The 27,338-nt window shown below is 47.3% G+C and overlaps 1 long non-coding RNA gene across 17 annotated transcripts; it reads right to left on the bottom strand.

Moving 5' to 3' along the window:
* On the bottom strand, positions 1–23,702 carry LOC114017546 (uncharacterized). 17 transcript variants are annotated; one of them, XR_003562660.2, is made up of 10 exons: positions 23,559–23,702; positions 22,824–22,881; positions 16,547–16,677; positions 13,607–13,672; positions 12,915–13,028; positions 12,391–12,594; positions 11,856–11,984; positions 10,618–10,727; positions 9,174–10,041; positions 1–7,406 (listed from the first exon to the last, which is right to left on the bottom strand). It is a non-coding gene; the product is annotated as an uncharacterized LOC114017546 (long non-coding RNA). The 17 variants fall into 17 exon arrangements; XR_008730537.1 differs by having other exon boundaries at positions 9,905–10,041; XR_008730505.1 differs by having other exon boundaries at positions 1–10,041.
* Between the last annotated feature and the right edge of the window lie 3,636 nt (positions 23,703–27,338).

Raw genomic sequence — 27,338 nt, 5'->3', positions numbered from 1 at the left:
TACTCTTACCCTTACAGCTTTATTAGAGACAGCTTTTCTCGCAAACATCACCAAAAAAGGAGACCAGACAGTGCCAGCTATTTTCTACAGCAAAATTACCATATAGAGGACCACAGGGAAAATGCCTGAGACCGCGAACTGTAAACAAGCTGGGCCACTGGAAGGCTTAAAAACCAATGTTTTTTTAAAGTGCATGTTAAAACCGACTTTGTTTACTTAATTGCAATAGAACATTGTATTTTCCTTAAGAGAAAATTGAGAAAACCTGGAGGGTGATTCTGTGGTTTGCAATAAATAAACAGAAATGTGAAATTGAACACCACCCAAATTACAAAAGCTAAGTAGGTACATGAAACGCCCCCAGTGCAAACTTGTCACTCAAGTGCCAACTGTCAAGAGTTGGATGCTTTTCATAAAGCATAGTTTTAGGCTTTATCTTAATGTCAGTGCTTTGTTATGATTGACCTTCTTCTGGCTGGAAGCCCACTTGAACTAAACAATACGATTCTGTTCAGAGGCGGGCGAATAGAGAGAGCATTGTTACTTGGTAAAATGTCTTTGGACTGAATCCCAGATGGGAAGGAAGTGGTGTAATTACTGTGCTCAATGCAGAGCGCTGTAGGGGCACATAAGGCAACCGCTCCGCAGCGAACGAGGAGCAATCCTACACCTCTGCTCACTGTGAGACTCTAACAAGTGAGCAATTTTCATATTAGTTTTATTTGTTCTGCTTAAGCAAAAAAATCTGCACTTGACCACTGTAAATCAAAAATTCAAACCAGGCACCCTAAGCAAATAAGGGAAAAAGCTTCAAAGAGCTGGCTCAGCTCAGGGTGGCTGGTGGCCAGCGGTGAGCACAGCCACACTGAGCCGGTTTGGTTTCTTCTTTACCTGTCGAAGGTAAACCATATTCAGTTCCAAAGCCTGCTAAATTATCTGCTGATTACAACTCCAGTAAATACAGTCTGTGCTATGAAATGTGTCTGGTCTTAATGCTAGAATCTCTGCTTTTGACCTTGTCACAAAGTAACATATAAATGGCTTTTTAACGTGTGTAGTTATGATAGTATGCATTTCCCTGAGTGCTGTTTCTATTAAATAGCACAGGAAGCACATTCGTTACAAAGCTTTACCATATTGTGATGGGAGACTTCTCTTTTAAGTGGAAAATGAACTCGGTTACGCTGTTGTGATTCAGTTTTATCTTAAAAGCAGAGAAAGTGGGGAAGGTGAATTATTCCAGATGCTGTATCTACCCATTTGGAGGGATGCTTGTCACCATGCACAGCTCAGTCTTCACAGAAATGGGCAAAGGACATGGGAGGAATCATTGTTGCTATTTTGCAGAGAAGTAAGATAGACATACAGTTACTCACAGTCACTTGGGAGGCTTGACATAGCAATTGCACGCAGCCTCCCGAGATGCAATCCAGGTGCTTTTCTCTCCAGGAAAAGCTCCAGTTTGGACAAAGGCTGCACTATGCTGAGTGCCATTCAGAAATGGGATACAGGCAAGGTCCCCATCCCAAGAGGGAGGGAGACAGACAGACACGCATACACACACACAGAGGACAGAAGACTGTGAAGCACTCTGTGCAGGTTTAATTGTAGTTCAGGAGCTCTGCCTCGTGATGTAAGACATGCGAAGTGATGTGTGGCCTCACTTGAAGGATGTGAAGTGCAGCGTGTTCAGGCCTAATCTACATATCTAGGGAAGTTAGTAAATACATCCTAAAACATGCCTTTGCCCTGCTAGTCTTATGGGGCTTGATTCAGTTGAAAACCTGAACCGGGTGCTTCTCTAGCCACATCCCTGGGTTTTTTGGTGTTCTGATTAGTACTTTTGCTCCTGGTTTGTACCAGCCCCTGTGATGTCTTACATTGCCACGCTTGGTGTGGCTGATGGACTGAGTAGTTACGTTGATCATATGCATTAACATTTATCTTATATTAACACCAGGTTCTAGATATCCTTCAAAAATACATAAAAAGGGGTTTTGTAACCCTTGCCTGAGTCTGGCGTCAAATGCATCCTCTGACTCCTTAAGTTATCCGCTCCCTTCTGGTTGGAAACATACAGCAAAACCTGGAGGGGCTTTGCCCCATTTTTCTGCAGTCTTCATTAAGAGCTCCTCAGTCTTTAAACAAATTGCAGCCTGAATGGGTAAACTCCACAGAGGATGTGACCCAGTTGAAAAGGGCTTCCCAACCAAAATACTTTTAATCTGGCTGCACAAAAGGGTTGGGATCTAGTGAGCACCTACAGCCCTCCCCAGGGAAGAGGCCAAAGTGGTCATAACCTCACTTGGGAGGAAGATGTCCTGCCTCGCCTACAAGGTGTGACACATCTCTCCTCTCTTACGCTGACTCATTTGGTTTTGGAGAGGAAAACCATAGGTTTCTCATTTAAATAAAAGGCTCCCTGGGTCCCATTTGTTTTTCATGCAACTTTATACTCTAGAAGTAACATGGAAAAACTGGGAGTGCCATGTTTTGAATGGATGCTTTGTTTCAATGGGAAAGAGGCAGCTCCAGCAGTTTTCTGGATCCCTGATGTGTTTTTGAGTGGCGTCCAAAATTTGGGTCAGGAGAGACAGGAAGCCAGATGGGGATGTTTCTGTATTTTCTGAGTCAAATTGTTTCCCATGCCATAAGGAGTTTTAGTCACTGGAGAACCCAGCTGCAATGGAGTCAGAGCTTTTAATTCCTGTAATGCTGACAGATCTACCAGCCACCGTGTTGAAGACATGTTCTTGCCCGGTGGAGCAGACAGTGGTATCCTGTGTGTTTGGATGGGCGTTTGTTCCTGGAAAACTTCTGTGAAGATGTATGTGTGGTCCAGCAGGAGTGAAAGGTTTGGTGTCATATGCAGAAAGATGTATGTTTCCATGCATATGGTGATTATTTGAGGCAATCACTGACTTACTGCTTAGTTTTCCTTGGGGACCATTTTATCGTGATATCTGGTGTTTTCTAAAGGCCCATGGACTTAGACAGAGGAACTGGAAGCCAGCCATGGTGATCAAAATTAAATGGAAAAAATGCAGGTTTTCCGAATTTTTCTTTAGGGTATTAGTTTTACTGTAACAGCTTCACAGAGCTCGTCGTTGATGTGCACAGGGGCATTTTAGCAAGGAAGCATTCTACCGGCCTGGCTGTGTTTTATTGCTGGCGGAATTATTATTAGATTAGGGAGAGGGTTGCAGCTGAGGGAGGGGGAATTTCAGTGGGAGCTGGAATTTGGGTAGATCTGAAGGAGATGACTCATTGCTTGAACTGCTGCTGGTAACGAAATTGCTTTTGACGAGTCAGAGGGAGCCGCTGGCCCCCAGCACGCTGGTTATACCCACGGTGCTCAGGCTGCTGCTGGATGAAGGTAGGGAATCCAAAGGGCTCCTTCGTAGTTGCTGTTGCTTAGGCTGTACGTCGGTTATACTTGAGTAACGACAGGCAGAAAGTAAAGTCTGTTCCTAACAGCAGCGTTCAGGGCATTGAACGCTTCACTGGCAAATTCCGTCACCCAAACCAAAGACGAAGCTGCCTGAAGACGCTGCAGATAGCGAGCGGCTGGTGCATTTCAGGCCCATGCTGTGCCTTTCCTTGGGGCTGTGCTGCTGGTGGTGGTGCCCTGCGCCCGCGGGACCATGCTGTGCTGTGCCGTGCCGTGCCATGCCCTGCTGTGCCATGCTGTGCTGTGCCACCGGGTCATAGTTCAGCTAGCCCTTCCCCACTCAGCTGGGGCAGCTTCCCCACGTGTCTGCTGGTGCCTTGGCTTGGGCTTTGGTGGGTGATGCTAGGTTGGGGTGGGACCCCCCGATGGGCTGCGGGAGGCGAGAGGAGCAGCTGAGGGCTCTCCCATCTGTCAGCTGCCCAGGGGAAGAGTGGCCAGTTCTGGCAAATTGTCAGGATGCTGGAGGCTGGAAGCACCGATTCGGTGAAGACTTTCCAGAGCTTTGGAAGGCCACTTCCTGCTCCCTGTGCCTTGTGAGCGGTTCAGCGCCCAAAGCAGGGTGGATCCTCAGGGCAATGGGCCAGCAGGTGCTGCAGCCCCGGCGGCCTGGCCAGCAGCTCTCCAGGCACCTTCTCAGAGGGGCATCTGGGCACACCTTTGGGTGACCTGCTCCCACCCCAGGTACAGGATCTGCCACACATGTCCCAGGCAGGACAAGAAGGTGAAGGGCCAGGTCCAACAACGGGGGAAATAGTCTCTTGCTAGCACAGTCTCATGCAAAAGACGATGAGGTTTTAATTACCGTCCCCTTGTTTTGTAGTGGCCCATTACAAGCAGCTAAGTTCTTCTGAATGGAGAGCATCAGAGTGCAATTTTTAATTTTTTTTTTCTCCCTAACCTACCTTAACTAATTTTCAGGATGCTGGCAAATGACATGCATTATTTATACTGCTGCAAACCTCATATTTGAGATGAGAAATCCTACTGCCAGGCTTACTGCTTCTAATAAGCATTCCTTTCACTGCATTATCTCCTCGCACAGCCCAGGGCTGCTCTTGCCAGGGACCCAGCTGGTGTTACTCGATGACTTTGTGGCGTGGGGAGCCTGCCTGGTGTAGCGGATCTGCTAGCTCGTGCGTTGCTCATCAGCACAGATGCAGGCTCCTACACCAGCAGAAGGTGGGGGATGAGGCAGAGGCAGAGACCACCGTGGGACTGAGTGACAGAAGTCCTGATTTTCCATGACCTGCTGTCTTGTGTTGCTACTCGATCCTGTGCAACCTGAATTTACAATGCTTTCATCTTCCTCCCCCCCGCCACCCAGTCTGGATGACAACAGAAGGTGAAACAGGAGGACAGCCAGCGCAGCCCCTGGAACAAAACGCTCTGAGGTTCCTAAATCTGTCTCTGTCACACTGGATCAATTGCCAGGGCCTGCACTGCCACCTCTTTTTGTTCATTTGGAAGATAACTCATTCCTTAATCGCTGAAATGGCTTCTGACAAACCTCCCCTTTGAAAACTGTGCTCAAGGACACCACTTTTCCACTGTTTGCACAGTCAAAAATATTCTGGCGAGGATCCCCCCCCCCCCCTTTTATCTGAGGCAGCATAATAATATACCTTAGATAAACAAATTTATTCTTGGAGGGATGTTTATTAAGCACTGGCAATCCCTACAATAAATAATTTCTCGGGGAGGAAAAAGAAAAGCCAGACAAGTAGAAAGTAGGCCAAGGAAATGATGTGAGTGTGGGGGCTAAGGGGAGCGGTGGGCAGCGGGGCTGGGGCGGTGCTGTCTGCAGGGACCCCGCGGGGCCCGGGTGCCAGTGCGGCTCCCACCCTTGGGTGCTCACCTCCTGAGGGTTTGGGAAAAGCAGAGAGGTGGCACACGGCACAGGATTCCCCCGCAGGAGACACTTCTCAGACACGTCGTAGAGGGTCCCAAACAGCTAAGGCAGCACGGCCCCGGCGGGGTGGAGGGTCCCAGCGGTCAGGCAGGAGTGGGGGGAATCGCCCACCCTGGGCATCAGTGCAGGAGCCAAAGGCGGGTTCCAGGCAGGAGTGCGTCGTGGCAGTTTAAGACAGACATTTTTGTTTTCCGGTTTTCTTCAGTGAAAAGAAAACCACAACGCTTTCATTGTGGGTCAACTTGAAACATCCAGTAAAGTCCAAAACAAAATGTTCTGGTTTGGTTTGGAGTTAATGAACTCCTGCTTTTCCTCTTTCCTCTTCATTTGGGTGACTTAATGTGAGGGGAAAAAAAACCCAAAACAAAAAATGCCACTATCAAACTGAAAAGCCATGAAGTTTCTTTTTTGAAAATACTGAAGGTATACACTTCATCCTTCCCCAGATTCGGCTGTTTATTTGGCAGTGCCCTGCCATGCCGTGCCTTGGGCTCGTGGTTCGGCTGCCCTCTGAGCAGCAACCTGCCTGCCCCACTCCCCCTTTGCTTCACAGCAGCCATGCACCACCTTCATCTGCTGCTCACATCTTTAAAAATCAGTTTCTCAGCAAACATAGTATCTGTCAAACCTCTAGTCTTTTTTTTTTTTTTTTCTTGAATGAATACGCCGTTTTACTAGTAAAGAACCAACTTATGAAGTGACGTGTCCCAGATGACGTTGAAAACTCTGTGTTGGTTCCTGAGACTCGGTCCTCTGCCCTGCCTTCACGCAGCCCGTGCTCCTCAGCAGCTGCAGGCGCCAGTGCCTCGCTGCTGACCTGCAATAAAGAGGAGTAACTGCCACGTAACGGGGCTGCACAAGGGTGTGATACTCCAAGTGTGTGAGGAAGCTGGCTGAATTGCTTTTTCTTTGAGAAGCTACTCTGGTAAATGATGTCCATCGCGCAGCAGAGGCCAGTTCCGTGGGTTGATTTGGCCACCAAACACAGCCGAGCTCCAGGGAGGTTCTGGAATGTAAGAGGTGAAAAAGATCCTTTCAGCTTCACTGTTAACAACTGATGCTGAGGTTTTTGTATTCATTGGCTGAGGTTAGAGAAAGCTCCAGAAGGGTATGTTGGCCTGTGCATGGGAGAGACTGGTTACATTTCAGGCACAAGGTGTGAACTCCAAGAAGATTTAGATTAGCAAAAGCATGGCAGCACTAGGATATGCTCTCCCTGTGCACTTTGGGATGTCCAAAGAAGCTGGTGGGATACCAAAACCCCACTGAAATTTGTTGTTGCAGTAGGAGTAGGTCTTTCTGGAAGCTGAACCACAGCAGCTTGATCTGACCTTCTCGTGGGTGGCTCTAACCCTCTGCGCTGCACCTTCAGTAGGTGGGGGAAGCACATAGGCTGTTTCTGTTCAGGACGCTGCTTCAGGTGCTCCTTGGCCATCTGCTAGCTCTGAAGTTTGTTGGTAACAGCTGGGAAGTCGCTGACTGCAGTCTCAGCGTCATTGCTATGGCTCTTCCATCTGTAATGGAGCTTTGCTATCACCTGGTTTTCTGAGGAAGAGCCTGGATTTACCCCCGGTTACAGCAGGTCCATCGGAAGAGCCCCTGCAGGCAAGAACGGACAGACAAGTTGCTCTGACACTGGTGGAAACTAAATGCCTAAGCTTGAGGTACCAAAGGGAAGTGGGTTTGGCCAGAGGGAAAAATCCAGCTTTTCAAGGAAAGACGATGAAGCCAGAATGCTCGTAGCTGAGAGAAACGGACACGTGCTGACTGCTCCTCAGTGGATGTCAAATGCAGAGCAATTTACTTTACGCAAATGGTAGCTGGCAGCTCCCGTAGGTCAGGCTGGGACAGGTCCCCAGTGAAGGTGAAATAGCAGCTCCTGCTGCCTGCTCTGGTGAGTGGGCGGTCCAGGCTGCCCAAGTATCGCTGGTGATGCTAGTGCCCATGGAGGAGGGCTGTCCACCTCTGTGTGGATGCAGAGCAGTGGGAAGGCTGTTACTGCTGCTGAGACACCGCAAGCAATCTCAATTCTGGGAGTGTTTTGAACTTTGAGGTATTGAGGTGGAGAGGGCAAGGAGAGAATCAGAAATGGAAAGAGATTAATTCTTGAAGCCTGTCTGCATTTTTTTACATAAATTCTGCTCTGCATCCGGACATGTAAGGCACAGGCTACAAAAATCCCTGTGTCTGCAGTAGGCAGAGCAGAAGATAAATATATATGGATGAATAAACAAGGCAAGTAATCCAATCTCATTGCTAGCATTCCGTTTCTGCACTGTTGCTCTAGGCAACCAGCTTGAGTGGGGATATTGTCTATAACCTTAAAAACTGATTATAGGCTACTTCACTGCCTCATACTGTCTTAAAGAGGATTAGAAGAGAGTGTAAAGCTGGCTTAGGCACTATGTTAACAAAGCCTCAAAGGCATCTGCAGATTTCCTTGTTCATGAAGTGATTAACTTATTTAGTAACTGTGAAAAAATGTGAACATTCAGGGAGCCAGGCTGGTAATAATTAAGAGCTGTAACCGCCATCAGAACCCGGCTGGGGCTGACAACTGGCTCTGCTTCAGCACAGGGCAGCTGGCTTTGCGGCGGAGGCACGGGGTTGTTTTCTGTTCAGGCTTGTACAGGTTCCTGCTGTTGCCTTCCAGCTGGATGGGAAGGAGCGTGCATGGTGGTGAGAGGTCCCCCAGGTGTCGGGGTGCCTGTCCCCGCTCTGCAGCACTGCCCTGCGCATTGCCATGCCTGCATCAGAGCCTTGGAATCCTGCACGCGGCGGCTGGGGCATTCTGCGGGAGCGGTGGTGGGTGTGCTGGGGCTGGGGCCTGCGCCCGCCGCGGGGGCACGCACCAGCGCTTTGCTTCCTCCCCCAGCTGCTTTGAAATTAAAGAATAAAAATGGCAATTAAAACCAACACCCTGACCCTGAGCTGAAGCTCTGGTTAAAGCGGGGTGCCGGCTGGCAGTAAGTGGAGGGTGAGCCAGTCTGGCTTTCGGTTCTTGACAGTGTGACAGCAAATGCTTTTTTTTGATGATGAGGGCAGCATGCTGAAAGGGCTGCAATGGGCCCTCGCCTCAGGTGATGCCAACAGGGAGGGAGAGGCGGCACTTAGGCTCCTGGAAGCCCCAGTGCTGTCCTAGCCCAGGGCAGCTCTGCGTTAGCTTGGCACTGGGATCCCATCAGCAGGCTGAACTGGGGCGCCAGTTCCTAATGGGGAAATCCCACAAGGCTGCGGCAGGAGCTGGCATTCCCCAGCTGTATGTTTGGGTAACGACTCATGGAAGCTCGTTTTCAGCTTTTGGGACCGGGGGCATTTGTGTCGCTCTGGGCCAGGTGGGCAGGATAACCTGTCTTGTGTGTTTGCCCGTGGACGGGTTCTGCTCCGGAACCATTGCGCATGGATCACTGGATTTCATGTGTTATATGTTCAGCCTAGGGCACTTTGTCTGACCACCTCAATGCATGCTCACTCTGATTTATGAGTGTCCCTCCACTCAGGTTGTGTTTGTGATTTAAAATAAAAGCAGGTTTCTTTTACACATTCACAAGAGAAGTCAAAGTACACAGTATGACTGGGAACAAGCATGTATCTCCTTGGTCCAAGAAAGGTATCTTTCTTAGTGGGCAAAGGTTTGTAATGCAAAGAATAAATACAGGGTAGACCAACTTTTCTGCCAGCCTCAAAGCTCTCATTTTTTCAGTCTGGAAGGTTAGAATGATCACAAGTCTCAAATAAGTCATATTTTAGGAGGAAAAAAAAAGTTCTTTCTGTGGCAGTTTACTGTTGATCTTTCCGAGATCACATCCTTACCTCCTCAGAAGTTTTATAGAGCTTGTCTGCTCCAGTCTTGCATAGTTTTTATGGATATCTGGCCACATCTTCTCAGATCTGTTTGCAAAATCATGTGCTTATTCATGACTTTTGCTTCACATACAGACTCCCTATAAACACATCCAGGACTTGTGTGACAAATCACTCGTTCCTCTAAGCGTATTTCTCAAGAGAGTCCTGGCGCAGGCTTAGCTACACTCAGAAATAATATTTGTACAGGTGATAAGCCATGACTGCACACTCATGTAGCTGAAGGGAGGAGAGCGTTAATAAAAACGTCTGATTGTGGCCATCAATATGCCGTATGGTTTTAAGTATTTGCTCTATATGTGAAGGAGGTTTCCTCTTCCACTTGCTAGCACGGTGCCAGCTGTAAAATCTTCCTTCCCTTCTCAAAAACGATGAGTAGCGGGATTTCACTTGCCCAGCTCAATTGTCTCATCAGGGCTGGATGTCACAGGTGCTGAGCACGCTGACTGTGACAAATAAGGCTTTTTAGAACTGATAATATACAAAATTATTGGGTACTGCTGGTTATCTTGGCTTGTATCTATCCTGAAAGTCAAACAAGTAGTTTGAAATAATGCCAAAACCAGGCCTTTGACTTCAGCGTGTTCTTGGTTTGTGAAGATATTTGAATATCACAGGGATGAAAGATCCTGAAAGTGAAGATAAACCCCGCCAGCAGTGCTCCTGGTATGGATCCTGACCTGGATGAGCTGCATGAACTCTTCTATTGATGCATGGCACATACTTCACACTCCGAACTTCAAGTTTTTGCCCCAAGTCAACGTTTTGTCATTTAATGAGATGGTTTCACGAATTCATACAGAATTTCCATGGAAATCTGGATTAATAATGGAAGAAATGAGGAGATAAGAGAGAAAAGAGTGTCTTTTTAGCACGCTGTAGTTAAAACTCAGGCTCTTTACCATTCCAAGCCTACATGCCTGTGAAGTGACAGGGAGCTGGGAGCAGTGCCTGCAGAAGGGAAAACAAGCGCTCCACAGAAAGAAGTAACATGGGAACAGTTTCAATCCCAGAATGGTTTAGAGAGAGGGAACTCAAGGCACCGTGTTGGATCACTATGGGGTGGTGCATGAGGCCTGTTAACAGCCCACGAGCTTTCTGCTAGTGGACAGAAACATGTTTTGATCTCAGAAGAGTAGAACGGCACTTCGTGTTTTCCATCTCTCCACTGGTTCTCCTGTCGTTGCTTCAGCCCCAGATAAGGGGTGGGATCTTCAAAGTCACACAGCCTTGACCTATCCACTTTGTCACCAAATTCAGCTCAAATATTGCAAATTCTGCCTGCTTTTCTATTTCTGCCTTTCCCAGGGGAAGGGAATTCATGAGAGTTAATGGAAAGGCAACGCTGTTGGTTTAAGGAAAACAATTAAGAGACCTGTGTGTGCTTCCTTACCTAGCTTCTCACAGAAAAATAGGTGCTTTCAAATGCTGCTCCAGTGTTAACAGCTCTTCTGAATCTATCATTGTAGCTACGTGCGTTTTGTTCAGCATCTCTGGAAGAAACTGAAGTAGCATCTTATGGATGAAGAATCTCCATTTTAACCTCTACAAATGTCAATTGTTCTAAACCTATACACAGCACTTAGCAGCAGGGCTTACTCACCAATTATTAACTGCATCCCTTGCTAACTTGAAAATACATTCTCAGCAAGTGTTGGCTGGAAAACAGCTTAAGTACTTAGTAGTGGTTCCAGTCCTATCTGGTTTCTTCTTCTCCTCTCCTTTTTCTTGACCCACTGTGCATTAACAGTTTTCCCATAATTATATAATTTTATCCACTTCCCAGCAGACCAGAAATACTTCATATGTTTAGTGGCTCCCAGGGTATGGCATGAATTCATCTGGATTAGTTGATCCTCATCTTTAAAAACCCTATGGTAGGCAAGGTGTCAGATTTTTCTATCTTGATTCGTGGGACCTGTATTTATGTGCAGCGAAAACTAGCCTGCTCCTTTCGCGTGTGCCTGGGTGATGCCAAAATACAATTGCTAGTTGGGTTTGGTCTAAGAGGTGACTTGGCCCTGAGAGATTTCATATCTCACAATCTGCTTTGTGAAGTCGTGTCCCTTAGGTTAATTTGTTTAGGATTCTGCTGGCATCCAGCAGCAGCGGGTACTGGCATGGGAGCTGGTGGGAGGAGTGCTCACACCAGGTAAGGTACTCCGAATATTGCCTGAGGAAGCGGTTTCAGCCCAACGCCCGTGCTCATTTTCAAGGAAACTCCTGTGAGCAAGCAGAGCCCTCACTAAGGAGGGAAGCCTAACTGCAGAATGAAATACCCAAGAGCTGCACTGCAATGTCTTACTGCACGTACCCTATGGCACGTGTTCCCTGCTAAGACCTACACCAGAGGGGCTGAGCTAGGTGCTGCAAGGCAGAACGTTTCTCTGGACGTCGGTGGTGGCTGTTACACATGCAGATGTCTGAAGAGCAAGAGCTCCTTGTGCCAGGGCTGCTCAGCAGAGTGAAAACCCAGCAGCCTTTACGTCTGTCATCGCAAGAGTCCTGGTATATCACTTCAAGCGTGGTTCAAAGCCACATTTTTAATGAATGAATAATCTTTTCTCTTCTGCTCTTTCTAAACTGATAGCTCCTCAAAACATGAAGGGGAGAGGCAGAGAAATTGCTTACCTTCCAGCCAGAGGGCTGACCAGCAGGTCCACAGTAGGAGGTTGGCTGGTTGGATGTGCCACTGGCCACTTGGGCAGGGAAAGAGATCCTGCTCTTTCCCTTCAGGAAAAACACACGTGCTCCCTCCACCTGCAAGGAGAATAGCTGTGTGAACCATTTCATCCCTTCCTCCTCCTGGGCGTCATTTTTGTTGAGTTTTAAGCCATTCCACAGCTAAAACTCAGCTCCCACCCGTCCATGCTGTCCTTGGGACGGAGCTGCGGGGGGAACTGGGTGCCTTCCAAAGCAAACCCTCTGCCCCCATGGCCCAGCTGGGCTGCAGTAGCTGTGGAGGGAGGGGCGAGGGGGGGAGCATTGGAGACATCAAGATGAATTTTGGTAAGCACTGGCAGCTCCTCTTTGGGGAGGAGCTGGTGCTCCTCCAGGTACGCCCCTCGATCTGTGCATGGTGCAGCATGTGGGAAAGGGTTAAAAAAGATAAACCCCACCAAGCAGTGGGGAATGAATGAGGGTGCTGGGTACAAATGTCACCTACATGATCCACACTGGTGGCTGTGACATCTCTCTGGCTTTGGGCTGTTCCTGGCGGTCTCCGGGTTCCACCTGCAGGAAGGGGCTGTGAGCTGCCTTGGGTTGATCCTTCCCCTCAGACCCAGGGGTGGTCTTTCAGCAGAAGTCATGGGAGCATTTTCTCATTTAAATAGCTTAACAGAATGGTGCGGTATGAAAAGTAGTCTTTCTGTAGAAAGAAGTTGTGTACATTGCTTGTGTGACTTTCAGAAATGCTTATGTTCATTTACACAGACTGTAAAAGGTGTTTTCACAGTAACATTAGCCTGAAAGGGATCTCTTGGGTCATGAAATCTGGTTCCTTTACTGCTGTGCAAAATCTCTCTTATGAACTCGCCACAGAGTGAATCCCTGTATTTTCCTTGAATGTTCCATGGGAAATAGCTACAATAAGAATATTTAGTTGGCACTTTCTCTTTTAGCCATTATTTCATCTCTTATGCATGCTGTCTTTATTCAGTATTCCTCGACACCTTTATATTTACTCACTTGTAAGCTGTGACAGCTTCTCAAGGAAACAAGTTATTTCAGTAGCTGGGGTATATTTCGTGGTTGTAGTCAACACCGAGGCCCAGGATCTTCAGGCTGAGAGTCACCCATCATCTGTTAGTGGGTAAAAGAATCTACTTTCATGCCCCAGGTGTGCAGGGATGGAGGCCTGGATTTTTCCCAGCCATAAGAGACATTTCATGTGGCATTGGGCAAGTCATTCAATTTGTTTTTATAGCATATTGCGGTCTTTATCTGTTTTTCTCAGCTAAGAACGAGTTCTTTAGGACAGAGGATTTCTTCCTGTGTTGATGTGTAGTTGTGCCATAATTAGGGTTTCTGGGTATTGCCCTAATTCCCACAATAACATCACCAAGTTATGCTTGAATAAATTACACATCATGGATATTAAATGCTCAGCTCAGTTTCAGTGCAAAATAAAAAGCTCAAATGATGGTAACTTAAACTGGCAATAAAATAGCCAGCATTATGCTTGTAAATACTTAATTTGCAAATGTTTAGAGAATTAGGCACCTGCTATAAATCCTTATCGTGGGCTTTGCACCCTGTTGGCAATCGGTGAGCTATATCTCACTTCATTATGCATGAATGTGTAATTTTCCAAAAGCATAAATGCGGCCTCCAAGGGCATGCACATTAATAGTGTTCGAATGAACCAATTTGTTCCTTACCCAATGTGTTTATCTTCCAGCTCTTCGTTGCGAGTGCCAGTGGAAAGGTTAATGGCTCACAGTTCCCTGTCAAATGATGCACTGATTTAACCTCCACAGTGTTTGGATTTTTCATTGTCTTTAGCCTTTAGCATGTAGAACGTTAATAGCTGCATCGTGTATGCTGGCGGGGAAGTGAGAGGGTCGTCTTTAAATTATGGCACATGTCTGGCATTAAATGGGATCCTGGTTCCCTCTCGCTTGTTGTGGCCCTGGTTCATGGGGTACATGATGCTGTGGGAGCACTTGTGCCTGCTACAGCCAAGTCTTTGTGCTGTTTTAGACACACTAATACCCTTTGGAGCAGCTGGGTCTGGTCACCTGCCAGAAGTCAAGCAGCTCCCAGCTGAATCCACGCACAGCATTCCCAAAGTCACTGGGAATACCTGGGCAGGAGTGAAAGGAACATACTGCCTGAAAGGCAGTCCAGTCTGTCGGAGGGGATGGAGCATTAGCTGGAGCAAGACAGGTGCTGCCCAGGATGGCAGAGCCACCGCAGCACAACTAGTTCAGGTTAGTTTACAAAGTTTTTTATGTCAACCAAGCTTAATTTTGACAAACTGTAAGGCAAACCATGTGTTTGAAAAAGAAATCACATGCAAAATTTTGCCCAGTTCTGGTGAAAAAGCAAATGAGACGTGCTTGTCCCCCACTAAGATATTGGTGTTTTATAAACCCAGACCTTATCATAAATCAAGAAAGGAAAGTCCAGATAAAGAGCCCACAATCAAGCCAGGAGACTTCTCCTAGGGTTGACTAAAATAATTGCTGCTGTCCATAATTTTTGAAGAAGCAGCCACCTGAAAGCCACTGTGAGGACTACAAATACAGCCATATTCCCCGTGAACCCAGGAGGGGAGGGTCTCAGTGCAGTCTGGAGGAGCTGAGAAGGCATTTAGAAATTATGCTGTCAGGAGAAGTTATCCTGATGCTCAGGGGTGTCAGGCTGAAGCTCTACCGAAATTAGTATTCAGCCTTTCCAGAAATGAAGATGTTTCTTTAGGTGCTTAAATACAACTGCAAAGGTGACATTTTCAAGGCAACTCAAGCGAATTAGGAACAGAGCCATGCTCAATGGTAACGAGCCTCCTTAGGCACCCAAATTTGAAAACTGCAGCCAAATTAGATATGCTCCAATTATTATTATTATTTGCTACTTAACAGCTGTTGTTGAAGGCTCAGGACAGCTTTGTGTTGGATGCTATGAATATACATAAGAAGAAAAAAAAATAACCTGAAGGCACTTAAAATCCCTGCCTGAGAGACAATGAATAAATGTGGCTGGGCTGGGAAACCAGAGGTGATGGGAAGATAGCTGTGAGACATTGGATCAAGTCTCCAAAGAATTCAGAGTTGTCTAAATCTGGGCTCTGACCTATTGCAGTGAGTAAGTAGCGTTAAGTAGGCAGGAATGGCTGCCTCTGAGCCGAAGGAATATTTATTTCTAAGCTTGAGTAATAATTCCAGCGGTGAGTTTTAAAGGGAATAATCAGGCTACAGGTACAGGAGTGGGATGAAAAGCTGAACAGCAACCATGCAGGCTCCCTCTTCCTCCTCTAAACCTTCTCTCCCTTTATTTCCCTGCTGTCCACTTGCTGTCTTACTCTGGAACTGGAATGAAAACCTCAGTGTATCTAAGTGCAGCCTTGCCCCTGGGTGAGGGGATGGGTATGTCATCAGGGATCTGTCAGAGTCGGTAATGTTTCCCCTGCAGCCCCAAGCTGTGCCGTAAGATCTAACATTTCTGTCTGAATTATCAGCTAATGCTCTGACAAATTGCCTGTGATTTTTTTTTTTTTTTTCTCCCCGAGTGGATGTGTCTGGTCTGCAGATGAGGTAACACCATGGCCGGGGTGCGGTGGCTGGGGGTCTCCAGCTGGGCACGGCCATCCCGCCCGGAGCTGAGGGTCTCCAGCCGGGCACGGTCATCCCACCCGGAGAACACCAGTGGCATCACCCACACCAGCAGCATGGCCCAGGCTGGAGGCCGGCGGTCCCAGCCTTGGGGCTGTCCAGCCACACGCCCACAGTTTGGAGAGACCCACTGACATGACGGCCAGAAGCGGTGGGGTGGGAAGTCCAGGACCTGACGGGGAGTTTGGGTGGCAGGGCTGCAGGGGGGCTGCTCTAACTGAGCGGCTGGGGAAACAAAACTGGGTGGGTGTCAGCACTAACTGTGCTGCTAAGATGGCTGGCAGTGCTGGATTATTTATTTTTTTTCTTTTGGAAGAAAACAGCTATTTGTAGCCTGGTCTCAGGCACCGAGGCCACCACAACTACCAGGCAATTTTGCACTTGTAAAATGAAGTAATCTTCAGGAGGAAAAACTGTGCGGAAGGTGCTGCAGAGAGGCACCCAAGGGATTTGCGTCTCTGGCCACGAGATTCAAACCCCTGTTGAACTAAGCAAGCCACCGCCATCGCCTGCCTCTTCTCAGGCTGCCTGAGCGCCGAAGCAGCTGTTTGTGTACTGGCTGGAGAAGTGATTTTCCTTGAAGCATGAGCTGCTTTTTAAACACTGTGGGTGTAGTGACAGTCTGTGATTCTGATCATGAAATAAGATCGTGGATAGGGAGAGGCAGGAGAAAGGCTCATCTGAGCCGTCCTCATCAAGATTCACATTAGCTGTTGCAAGTCCCTTCTCCATCGGCTGGGGGGCCATGCTCTGCCCGCCCCCCGGCCTCTCCCTGCCGCCTCTGCTGGTGTGCAGATCCCTGGCAGTGGAACACCCTTTGCTCCTGCTGCTGCTGCTGCTGCTTCTGCCTGGCACAGCCCTCCCAGCCCCTCCGCAAAAGGCTTTCCAGTCTATTGTGAATTCCAGCTGAAAACACGCTTTGCCCAGCCCTTCCCCTTGCCAGTTATTAATTGACATGGTAATACTCTCAGCTCTGCTCTGACATACCTGGACATGCAGCAGCACTGCCATCCTCCTTCAGGCTGAGAGTTCTGGTCTCCCAAACCCATTTGTCATCAGTAGGCTTTGGGTGCTGAATTCCCTCAGGCTCCCTTGGCAAATTCCAGTCTTTTACAGGACTGTGGAGTAGTAAAAGCAATTTGGGATCTGTGACACTTTCTACTGCATTCTCTAGGGGTACGTCTAAAGGAAAATCAAACCTCTGGGAAGACAAGAGCTGTGGGACTAGACATGCACACCGTAATGACACCAAGGTGCCTGGCAGATGGGCGGTGTCACCAGCCAGAAATGCTCCGGAGCAGTTCTGGGAAGCCAAATGACTAAAAGGTAGAGATATTTATAATCTTTCTCAGACATCCATATAAACATGCACAGCAGTTTAGAAATGTGGTTCTGGACTCTTTCTGGGCAGTCTCAGGCTAGGCACACTGCTCTTTTATTGCATGCACTGCAAAGATTTAAAGAGGGAGGGAAGGAAGAGGAAGGAGAGACAAAGGGCTTTGCAATCTACAGTATTGAGCTTAAAATAATTATTAGTCGTAAGTAATGAAAACAATGAAACTAGTTATCAATATTTGGCAATTGATATGTAATATACATAATGAAATTATAAAAATGGAAAATAGTTGTAGAAATTACCATTTCTTATTAAAAATATTTTTTCACCTGAAATCCCTGATGGGCTAGATGTAACATTTGAACTGCCCAGAATGAAATCCCTTTTGTTTTCATGTAGCGGTATATGTGTAGAGGGCACGTAGATAAAAATCTTTAAAGCCTTGGAAGACAGATTGCGTTTTCAATAGACTGGAGATTTGGTAGTTACTAGATACAGCAAAGGCCACCTGAACAGATGAAGGGAAATGAATGGGTCATTGATTCCAGGAGTCCCTGTGTGTGGCCAAGGTTTGTCTAAATATAGAGATAGTGGATGGCGTGAGCTTGAGACTTTGATGCTTCTTTAGGGCAGCTGCATCCTTCCCGAACCCCACGTGCTGGGACCCTCATCTGGAGGTAGACCTTTGGGGAGCCCTACCATGGGTCACTGGTGTGAGCCAAGGTTTCTAGAGAAAGCTCTGAGCTGGGTTTGTTGGTGGGTTGGTTTTTTTTTTTCCTTTGGAGAAAATATTGTCTTTTGCTTGGCTGGAGTGTCCAATTGTCCCTGCTCTAGGGGAAGGCAGAGCTGCTTGGATGAGGTTGGGAACTGAGTCAACAGGTAACTGCCAGCGTTGGTAAGCAGTGCTGTTACTGCCCGTTCCCTGAATCCAAGCGTAGAGCAAGAGGGGTAATGCAGGGGCCAGTACCCAGGTGTTGGGATACAGAAGCCTTAAGAATTCTGAGTCATGAACACTTACAGAAATCTTTTCTTGATTCTGCTACCTACTTTCACACTAAGTTAGTGTAGGCAGAAATGCAATAAAGAATTTGCCAAGTGCAATACATTAAGGCTATTTCTCTTGCCATTAAAGTTTCATGTAAAAGTTCCACAGACAGGTCTTGGTCCTATTTATAGGTATCTTTCTTGCCTTCAACAATATTATTAAACTCTTTTGTTATAGAAAGCTAGTCTGAAAATGAGCCGACCTGGTAAATAAAACATAATGCTTGCTTTTGCTAGCATACTTATCTCCACAGAGCAATATACCGAAGAATATTTTCCCCATATGTTTTTGTCAATGCATTATTGCATATGCCTATTTAAGCAGTAAAGCAGTTCTGAGCACGTTCTCACAGCACTTGCTTTTCCTGTTGATTTGAGGGGGGGGATTACGGAAGCCATGAGCGGGCAGCGCTGGGTAATTCCTGACCCTAAAGTCCAGGAGGGACGTGCAGGGGAGAAGGGAAGCTTATGCCCCATATATTCTTAGGCAGCCCAAGGGTCTGCTTGGGGTCTCATGCCTGTGAACCGACTCAGGGCAGGTGCTGGGAGAAGCTGTTTGGGCTGCGGTGTGTGCGAGGCAGTGCGGCATTTCCACCCACCCCACAGGAGCAGCCTGGCTGGGTGCCTTGGTGGCAATGGGGCACTGAGGCCACCTCTGTCCCATCCCCTGGCACCGAATCCTCTCCCTGCCTAAGGCAGCGCCTGCAGCTCCGGCCCTGTCCCACTGGGAGCTGCGGGAGGGCCAGGCGCCAGGGCTAGTGCTCCCGTGGGATGGTGCAGCGGTGGAGGCGTGAGGCGCGATAGAGGAGGGCAGCCTGAGCCTGCAGTGCTGGGGGGCACTGGAATGGGATGGGAGACCTGCAGGGGCAGGGCATGGGGCTGTGGTGCTGGCCATGCTTGGATGTGTTGGCCATGTAGAGCTGGCGTTAAAAGCATGAGTCTTTTGGGATAGACTGGGAAGAGGAAGTGGAAAGCAGGTTTTGGAGGGGGTAGATCACTGTAGAGGTGCGTTTCCAAGTATGCCTTGGATTATCCTCAAAGACTGAAGTTATTTCTGCCCTTCACCAGCTTTGCTGAGCAAGATATGTTATTGCTTCCACCATATCCCAATTTTTCCTCCAGTTTGAAGAGTCACCCTACAGTATCTGCTACAATGACACATGCTACCAAAGAGGAAAAAAAAAGACTTCAAATGCTTGTTAATTATTTTAACTGTTAATCAGGGTTCTCTGCTCCGTATTACTAACAAGGCAAATTAAAGCAGGAGTCTGTGGTGCCCAAAAAACATCAGCTCAACAAAAATGAAACGGTAAACAAAATGCCCCCCTTTCTGTGTCTTGTTCTCCTCTGGCTGTGCATCAGTAAGGCCTAGGGGGGCTACCCTCCTCCCGGTGAGGGCACCTGTGTGGTCTGTGGCGCTGTGGGGAAGATGCTCCTGTGCTGTGGGTTGCCGTTCTGTACCATGCGCAGCCCTGTGCGCCGCGGTGGGATGCTATAAGCCAGAGACTGGGTAGCGTTCACTGCACTGTGACTTTATACACATTCTGACCTGGGTTTTGACTCCTTTCTCCTTTTCTAGGCCATTCTGAACAGTGGCATTCTGACATGAAAATGAGTGCAGGCTGGCAGCTGAGTGAGCGCTCAGTCACCCTGTCTGTGGAGGCAGTTCTTCTTTTAATGGGTGAACCAGTCTTAACCCTGGTTCTGGGTTCTTCTTCCAGTTCGTGTTTGTGTATTTGGTTTTCTTTTTCCACTGTCTGGTCTGGAGGTTCTTTTGGATGTGAGCATTTAGGTTTCAAAACTGAATCCTACTGTGTGGCCAGGACCTTTATCAGCTGTGGCTTCAAACTGCCTTCAGACCCTTACAAGTACTGCTGCTATGCTAGCCTGATCGGAGCATCTCACCCCCTTGCTTCTGCTAGCTGGCCCAAAATACATTTAAAATGTTGTTTCTATTGATTGTTTGAAAAGCTGTTAATGCAATGTTTGAGGACTTTTTATTTGCGAATGAAACAAGACAGCAGACTTGGGTATCTGGAGCTATCATCAGTCCTAGACTCCCCTGGTGACTGCTCCCGAGGGTGTAACCCGGGCAGGTGTGGAGAATGCCTTAGGGCTGTCTGTAGCAAAAATACAGAAATCCTTCTGCAGAAATAGCCAGTAATTGTCAGTACTTGTGATCCTAATTTTCTCTACTCTCCAGACATTTTTCCCACAATTATGCATGAAAAATATTATCTTTAGTATAGTGGATAGTCCATAAAAGGCAGACTTTTATCAGCTCGTCCAGCTTTTTATACCAGGAAGGCATTCTGGATACCTTTGAAGTAAGAAACCAGTAAGAGGTTTTGGTATTTTTCTATGTTTATAATATGTATTTAGTAGCTGTCTCCAAGATGTTTGAAAACAAAGTTCTTTCTCTGCTTATTAAGCTCCTTCCTTGATCTGACAAAGTGCGGATAGTCTACTCCTGCTGCTCTCGCCTGGCAGCTTCAGGAAGCGTGATGGAGTATGTTGACTCTGGAGTTACTGGAATGGAACCAGATGGGGTAGATAAGGTACCTTATCTCCCAGGGGCCGATATAAACAGCCTTGCTGCAGCATACTCCAGCTGTGGGTTAGGGTGGGAGCTGGGCAGGGATGGCTTTTCCTTGCAGGTTGCTGAGCTTTTTTGTTTCTCTTAGTTCCGTCTGTTCAGTTCCTTACACCAGTGGTTTTCGGAGATGAGACATGAGTATACACAGACCCCTCCTATGTTGTCAGTTTTGGCAGAACTGCGGTTCTTTGGTTCCTCTTGTGTTTAAGATTAAATCTGAACTTGCTTACAATTATCATAGATAATAATCCCACTGGCTTTCCTGGGATTTATGCCTGAATTCAGGGAATTCAAAAGCAGAGGTACGTGTGCCTGTGTTGACCAGATTTTCTTGAACTCCTCAATTACGTATGGGATTCAAATATGGGAGGATCAAGGGCTCTTCCTGCATTTTAAATTCCACTGGGAGGAGCTGAGCCAGCCTGGGAGAATAACACCCTCCAAGAAAAGCAAGCCTGTTGCCCAGCTCTGCTGGTTTGCTCTCCCAGATAATCAGCAAGCGATTTAACTAGTTGCAGCTCTTTAAATAGTTCAAGACAAGGAACCTCCCTCAGAAATCTATGTTTCAGTTTATATCCAACGAATGTGTAGATTGTATGATATTTTTACATTCAGAGCTTTCAAAAGCTCTCATAACAGGAATTCCCAATACTGCAACCACTCTGTGACCAGAAAGGATTGCCCTTTACTAAGACACAGTAGAATGAAAAACCTGTCTGCTGGAGATTAAATCCTCTACTAGTTTGTGTGAACTCAACACAAATTAATCACATTTTAGCTCAGCTGGAAAGATATCCATGAATTATGTTCCTAGCTAAATGCATAGGTCTACGCCTATTTTTCAAAGGCACAGCAGAAAACTGCTCTAGGTGACTCACTTACAAATTGAGCACGTTATTTTCAGTACTGCTTCGTAAAGAATGAAGATAAGAACTAGAGAAAATGAAATTGGCCAGGGAGGGAAAGTGATCTCCTGTTAGGTGAAGCTTTGTCCCCATTACTTTTTCAGCAGTGGGTCAATGTGGGTCGTGTCCCGGTGCAGCTAGTGGCAGGCATTCTGGGAAGCCAGGGCAGGGGAAGCACCCTTAGCTGGTCCGTACTGGTTTATCAAATGCTCTGTTTGTGTGTATTTACACTGTACTTCTTGTGACCTGTGCACAGTGTTAGGATGAAGGTGAACTGTGGATACTCCAACACCAAACAGAGTGGAAAACAGAGAGGAACTGGTGTGGGGCACATGAGATGTGGTGGCCCCATGGGTAGATGCTGAGATTCCCCTCAGTGCCTTGGTCAGGTGCCAGTTTACTGTGCTTTGCTGCAGCAGTGTGAACTATAGCTCTGTGTAGGGAGGATTCCACCTGACTCCAGCCACATCTCTCTGGAGAAGCCACTTGGCAGTGTCTCTCTTTATGAATGCTAAGTGCAACCTGCTGCTACGTGCCAGGCAGGGATAGGGACACAGCATTCAAGGTGGAGCACTGAACACTGTCTTCTTGACTAGTGCATCAGTGCCATCATCAGGGTGGCTGAAAAACAGAAGTTCCACATGAGTAACTGTTGGTATCCACACTGGAACAAAACTGGAATAAAGTTCCTGAAACGACTGGAAGCGCGCCTTTCAAGGTAACCACACAGCTGGCAAACAGGCGAGTTGGCTGGGAATGTGAGAGGCTGGGTTCAGACCCCTGCACTGGGTGCTAGCTGATGCTTTATTGGGTTGGACCTGGGAAATAGCTATGCTTCTTTGCCGAACTTCAGTGAATTAATTGTTCTGTGTAGAAATGACATTTTCATGCTAGAAGAAAGTATGTGAGGAGCTTGAGCTTTGCACCAGAGAGGTCCCAAGGAAGTAACTGTGTGGCTCATCTGCAAGTATTTCTGAATTTACAACTTCTCTCAGCCCCCTGTACTTGATGGGATGAAGCAAAGACCAAAAAGCAACTTACTGTGTTCTGCAATAGCTCCGTAACTACAGGGAGTGCACTTCCAAATACGGATACAGCAAAGTTACAACCATTAGAGTTATAAAAAGAGCCTACAGCGGCATCTAATCTAAATCACATCTTGAAAGATCAATCAGTGATTGTCCCCATCATCAGTGCTAACGTCTCACTCTGAGTTGCTTTGACGCCAGAGATAAGCCTGGCATAAGAATCACAGATCTGAATTCAAATAGGGGAATCAAGAAGTTATTTCTAGCTTGATTTTCCCCTCAATCTGAGCTATGGATGTATTTATTAGAAACTCATTCCCAGTTTCCTTGGCGGTAGCTCAGGACCCCTGCTGACCTGATGTGCTGTTCATGCTTCTTGCTAGGGCTTAGCCTTCAGAAGGTTCATCAGCCAGCTGAGAAGGTTAAAACAACAACAGAAAAAACCCATCGGAGACACTGGCTGTCGGCGCATGTCTGCCCGGTGTGCCTGCCTGAGAGGCCACCTGCTGCGCTCCTGCCCTGAGCGTGCGCAGTGGCACCCACTGCCCACTGACACCCACCACCTGCTGACACCCAGCACCCACTAACACCCACTGCCTGCTGACACCTGGCACCCGCTGACACCCACTACCCGCTGACATCCACCGCCCGCTGACACCCACTGCCCGCTGACACCCACCGCCCGCTGACACCCAGCACCCACTAACACCCACTGCCTGCTGACACCTAGCACCCGCTGACACCCACTGCCCGCTGACACCCACTGCCCGCTGACACCCACCACCCGCTGACACCCAGCACCCACTAACACCCACTGCCTGCTGACACCTGGCACCCACTGACACCCACTACCCGCTGACATCCACCGCCCGCTGACACCCACTGCCCGCTGACACCCACTGCCCGCTGACACCCACCGCCCGCTGACACCCAGCACCCACTAACACCCACTGCCTGCTGACACCTGGCACCCGCTGACACCCACTACCCGCTGACACCCACCGCCCGCTGACACCCACTGCCCGCTGACACCCACTGCCCGCTGACACCCACCGCCCGCTGACACCTGGCACCCGGTGACACCCACTACCTGCTGACATCCACCGCCTGCTGACACCCACTGCCCGCTGACACCCAGCGCAGCCCTGGTGCCCCGTGGGCTGCCCTGCACGGGGCACGACGGACCCCGGGTCGGCCGGGACCCCACAGTGCTAGGCTGCTGGCAGCACGCACTGTTCCCTCAGGGGGCCCTGAAAAAGAAAAAGTTAATATATAACCGCAAGCACAGAAAAGTTACTGAGTGCCTGTGCTGTTGTTTATACATTTAGATACTGTGATTAAATTACATACATAATGCATAGTGTTTGTAATACATTATTAATAATAATAATACTGTCTTGTGTTATTCGGCTAGAAGAGGCATGCTCCGAGTGATGGTTCATTGGTCTATTCACATACAATTTTCATACATCTCTAAAGATTACCATTTTAACAGCTTTCTGTATGGATACTGCCAGGCAGTTACATTTAACAGTGCATAAATCTAATTCCCTCCGCACTCAATTTTCTCAGGCAGCAGAATCAATTTGAATCTGTCAGGATTTTATTCTAAAGTCTATTAATGCCTCCTGCATTTTTCTGTATTCCGCCCCCCCCCCCCATCTCTCTCTTAACAATCCTACTCTTTCATGAATTCATTCAGCTGCAGAAAAAGATGCCCCACTGATACAAACACTCCTTTATCTCTTTACAACAGAAACCTAATTAGGTGTGAAGGAGATACAAGGAAGGTCACAATTAGCCCTCTAGCAATAAAGGTTAACAGTTGTGAAATCCAATAATAATGCTGTTGAACTTTGTTATTATCCATAATGACGGCCTTTGACAAGGTCAAGTTCATTATTCTTAACAGCTATCACCAAGGCGCTCAGCATCCCCACCTCAGCAGCGTGGCTGTGCAACACCTTCCCTGCCCCCTCCCTTCCCTGACATGCTCACACGTATGTGCTGGCTCCTGACACGTGACCTGCTCACACCTCATCCGACGGTTCAGCCCCGTGGGTAGATTCTCAGGCATGCTGTAATATTTTTTGTATTGAGCTTGTGCTGAAGGATCGCTTGCCATGCCTTTTAATTATTGGTTAAAAACATGTGTGGGTTTTCTTCTCCATGCATGAGTGAAATGATTCTGCACAATTAAGAACTTAAATGGAGATTGCAACAAGAAACTAGTGGGAAATGTATCCTGGTAACGCAGCATTTTGGGATAGAGTGGGAACAATTACATGCTTTGCCATTAAAAGCCTATGGATCTCTGACATCTTCCGAAGGCTCCTGGGGCACAATGCCAGTGCTGGGTACTTGTAGTATCTGCATCTTAAATCTATAGAAGGGAATGGATTGTAAACCAAACATTTTAAGCAGCTCTTGATGGGGTCGTTTTTATGCCTGTTGAAGAAGGCTTCCCAGCAGCTTGAATCCACCAGAGATGTTACTCTTTCTGTTTGTTTTGAGTAGGGCTTTTGAAGAACCAGCATCACATCCCTGGCTGCTAAACCTATAACTTAGTTCTCAAGTTTCCTTTGTACTGCAGATGTGGTTCCGCAGGCATGTCGTTAGTATCAGGTCTGGAACCTGCCAGATCGTCTTGCCCCAGTCAGGGTGGGCATGTGAGTTCATCGCCTTTTTAAGTGGAGCACAGGGTGAGGATTTAATGCCATCTTTACTTTTCTGTGCCTGCAGTGACCCCTCGTGTGGTGGGAAATGCCCATGTACCAAGCGACCAGGCAGCGTCAGTAGTCCTTTGGGCCACGGGACAATGGGCTTTGGGTCTGTTATGCCAGATTCACAGGGCACCTGGCCTGAGGCATTAGCAGATGCCAAAGTTGTAGTTTGCTGCTGCTCGTGTTTACTTGATTCTGAGATATATGCTGCAAAAAAATGCTTCCTTTTGGTGCGCTGAGCATGCCTTCACTCTTTCACTTGATTGCTCTTGAGTTTTTAAGGGTCAAGAATCATATTTGACCTTTATTTTCCAGTTCATCTGGAATCTGGACAATTACTCAGTGATGTGTAAGTTGGGAAGCTCTTGTCCTAGGCTACTCCTAGACTGAGTGGAAGGAAAGAGAGGCAGAGAGGGGCAATTCAGATCTTAGATGGGCTGAACAGTCCTTGGAAGCTGCTGCTCTCTTTCCCTGTCCTTGAGGGTGCCTTGGATGATTACACTTCTAACTTGGACACCTCAGGAAAATACTTACTAGTGCTTAGAACTAAGCATTAAGCTTGTATTACAGAAAGTAAAGCCACGAAATGTGCGTTAAGGGTAGAGAGCCAGAAATGCTGAATATTTGATGTAAATATTAAAAAAATGTTACTGATGAACACAGACGTTTAGTTGTCTCACTTCTCCGGGCAGATTTTCTTCTCAGGTAAGACCGCACCATATCTCGATAGGCAGCAGTTGCTGCCTCCTGCTAAGACCCCAGCTAATGCTGCATTTGGATTTTTACCGACATTAAGCCATATCCCGTTTAGTATTTTTAAAAATTTGTTATTTTCGAAATACTCTGACCAGCCTGCTGGAAAAATATCATATTCTTGGATATTCTTGAGATTATTTATGTCTTCTAGAGAGGGCTGGGTGCTTGCACAGACAGTTGTACAGTTTTAAAAACTGGTGTTTGCAGCATGCCCAAGTACAGAAGCGTAACGGCATCTGTGCTGCCCACACACTCCAGGGTGCATGCAGCACTTGACAAGAGAAAACACGTGCTGCAAGTAGTTCTTAATTCGTGGCTCGAGGCTGAAGTTCAAACAGCATTTTCAGATAGTACAGGCACAGATCACTGGACACCTTCAGGATGCTCTTCTCGTTATCTTGCTTCATTGACTCCCTGTTCCAAGTGCACCAAACGCTCCGAAGCCCGTCTGAAGCTGCTGTAAGCTGGCACCACTCCTCTGATGTTTGCAGGATTGTGCTGAGGGTCTGGCTGAATGAGCACTGTACCATTGCACGGAAACACCTCAGTGCACAGACAGTGGGAGAGGGGTAATAGAGGCCACAGTGGCTGAATAGCTAAAACAGATGCCAACAACTGTCCCATTATTAAGTTAAAAAAAGGAATTAACAACCTGCCAGGAAAAAAACGTTTGCAATTTGATACGCTAATTTGATATCATATCAGTCATGTTGCTTTGATGTGAACCTCAGTGTCATGGTCCCTGATACATTTGACTTCCAGTTCTGGGAAGAGCAGCGTGCTGTCCCCCAAGCACATTAAGTGGCAATAGTCAGAGGTTGCTGTCAGATGTATTGCACACCCGGCTGCACCCTTCTGCACCCCTCCCTCTGACAGAGTATATAGTGTGCAAAAACTTGCAGAAAGGACATGTTACGGCAGATATTTGTGACTTTTATTTGTTAATTGGTTCAACCGTAGGAGGAAAATTAAGCTGTTTAGCTTCCCAGTTGTCCTCGTAGCACTCACTGGGCATTCGTCTTGCTAGTGTTTCTGTGTTGCTATTATTATCCAGTTGGTAGGAACTTTTATTCGCATCAGGCAGCAGATTTTTTATTTATAAAGCCAAGGATGTGTCCCTGTACTTCAGCAAGAACTTTACTGAATGGTTGACATTAAACGTCAATTTTATCAAAATATTGATTGGAAAAGTTCTTCTGCTTCCATTGTATCATATATACCCAATCGCAGCTTTATCCAGCCAGTGCAGTATGTCGCTTGCCAGACTAGAAAATGATATATTAGCCATCTGGGCAATGGGCCCAACCCTGGGCAAGATTAGTGCTTCAATTAGCTGTTGATAGCGTTCCATTAGAATATTGGTTTCAAAGAGCACTAAACAAGAATGTTGT

The sequence above is a fragment of the Falco cherrug genome, chromosome 1 (genome assembly GCF_023634085.1).
Source record: "Falco cherrug isolate bFalChe1 chromosome 1, bFalChe1.pri, whole genome shotgun sequence".
NCBI lineage: Eukaryota > Metazoa > Chordata > Aves > Falconiformes > Falconidae > Falco > Falco cherrug.
This window is presented reverse-complemented; position numbering and strand designations above follow the sequence as displayed.